Below are 2,661 nucleotides of genomic sequence, written 5' to 3'. Positions count from 1 at the left end.
TTTTTGCAGTCTTCAGAAGTGGTTTAATATTGCCATAGTGCGTTAAACCTAGGTTGATTTTAAAAAAGCCATCAATAAATACTGCTCGAAATAATGAGAACAGACGCTAATGCCAAATAACATCCAAGGGGATGTTATTTTTCGCAATTGTTGTACAAGTGTGAAGTGGACAAAAAGACAACTTGCTGTGAGCGATCATTGCTACAGATAACATCTCTTATACTTTCCTTGCCATTACTTTTTGTGCTCATTATTATTGTATCTACCAAAGAAAAACAAGTTCTTAAAATACCCCTTTTTTTAATACTGCATGGATTTTTCTGATCTGCTGCTGGTTGCTAGAAAAGGAATGGTGCTCTTTATCCACTTCACTGGCGTGTGCCTTTCTGTTATGATATGCATTTTAGTGAAGGCAAAACAGGAAGCCTGCACCCATTCTGACATTTTTTTTTTCAATTCTACAAGGTATACAATAGCATCACGCGCCAGGATAGTTGCTAGTAATTGTATCAAAGAAGCATGGAGGTATATGACTAAGTAGTTTTAAAGAATAAGGAGCGTAAACGTAAAAAATGTGTAAGTCGGGGTGTCACACTACTTTCTACACCTGAATGCAGATAGATAGCAACATCAAAGTCAAAGTGCCACACGAACCTTTTTTTTTTTCAATTCATTCATGCTGAATAGAGCATCTGAATAAGTTAGGCGTAAACCCCCAAAGGCTCATGGGAGGCACCGTCTGCATCGGCTTCCGGTTCAAGATATCTATTGCGCCCGGCTTGCGGCGGCCAACAGTTGATTGATTGATTTGTGAGGTTTAACGTCCCAAAACCACCATATGATTATGAGAGACGCTGTAGTGGAGGGCTCCGGAAATTTTGACCACCTGGGGTTCTTTAACGTACACCCAAATCTGAGTACACGGGCCTACAACATTTCCGCCTCTATCGGAAATCCAGCCGCCACAGCCGGGATTTGATCCCGCGACCTGCGGGTCAGCAGCCGAGTACCTTAGCCACTAGACCACCGTGGCGGGGCAGCAGCCAACAGTTGCGACGGTAAGTAACGGCTCGCGGTACGTCCGGATGTGTCTCGGACTGTTTCGTTTCGCTGTAAATATTTCTAGCCTCTGCCGACCAACACACTCTTTCTCGTTCTGTTTATTTGACTCGTTCAAATGCTTTCGCGAAGAGAATTCTAGTGACTTCCGGGGAACGAAGCGACCGTTGAAGCTTTCATCGGACGAACACCCGTTTCAAGCCCGGGCCGGTGAGTAGAAACCACTTCAGTTTTCAAAGGATGGTTGCTTGCTGGGCTAGTTGGTTCATTTCAACATATGTAGTTTTTTTCAATGAGTGCGTAGGCGCCACACGATGGCAGCACATTGCATTATTAAATTTTAAAGTTGTTTAACGTCTTAATCTGTAACCGGAAAAACGTGCGTTACTTGCGGCGTGGCTTCACGTAGGAACGTGTAACATCACATAATTATGGGTCTGGTTTTGCTATAATGTGACAAAGAAAGCGCCACATAAATGAGAAATACGTCTTTTACTGCCACAGCCTCCTGGCCCACCTGACATGGAAACAACTATGTACAATGGGCAAGGAACCTGCTACATGACATGTCTTATGGAGAAGCAGCCCTGTGTCTTATGAGTTACCATTGCATGCATGTATAAGATACTGCTGTTTACTAGATAACTGAGTTCATTTGTTTACTTTGAGCTTGGTGGCACCGTTCGGAGCATCATGCTAAACTACGTGCTCTTCGTTATACAGGTATGCCTTGGCTTTCACGGGACTGAACGTGCCTCTCTACTGGATTGCTGTGGTCATTCCGCCACAACGCCGATGTCATCGAGTATCCAACACATGCAACTTGGGACGACGCTGATGCCGCTATCAGCACGGCAGAAAGAACCCCATCATGATGCGACGCTTCGCACGTCACGTCCGGAGGATCCTTTTGGCGTACCAGCGACATCTGGCACATCAGCGGGACTGCATAAAAGGCCGAACATGACCCGCGCGCGCTTCAATGGGCTTGGTGGCACCGTTCGGAGCATCATGCTAAACTACGTGCTCTTCGTTATACAGGTGTGCCTTGGCTTTCACGGGACTGAACATGCCTCCCTGCTGGGCTGCTGTGGTCATTCCGCCACAACGCTGATGTCATCGAGTATCCAACACATGCAACTTGGGACGAAGCTGCTACCGCTATCAGCACGGCAAAAAGAACCCCATCATGATGCGACGCTTCGCACGTCACGTCCGGAGAATCCTTTTGGCGCACCAGCGACATCTGGCACATCAGCGGGACTGCATAAAAGGCCGAACATGTCCCGCGCGCACTTCACTGGGCTTGGTGGCACCGCTCGGAGCATCATGCTAAACTACGTGCTCTTCGTTATACAGGTGTGCCTTGGCTTTCACGGGACTGAACGTGCCTCCCTGCTGGGCTGCTGTGGTCATTCCGCCACAATGCTGATGTCATCGAGTATCCAACACATGCAACTTGGGACGAAGCTGCTACCGCTATCAGCACGGCAAAAAAAACCCCATCATGATGCGACGCTTCGCACGTCACGTCCGGAGAATCCTTTTGGCGTACCAGCGACATCTGGCACATCAGCGGGACTGCATAAAAGGCCGAACATG

Source organism: Rhipicephalus microplus, unplaced genomic scaffold, assembly GCF_043290135.1.
Source record: "Rhipicephalus microplus isolate Deutch F79 unplaced genomic scaffold, USDA_Rmic scaffold_12, whole genome shotgun sequence".
Classification (NCBI taxonomy): domain Eukaryota; kingdom Metazoa; phylum Arthropoda; class Arachnida; order Ixodida; family Ixodidae; genus Rhipicephalus; species Rhipicephalus microplus.
Note: the sequence above shows the minus strand (reverse complement) of the source record.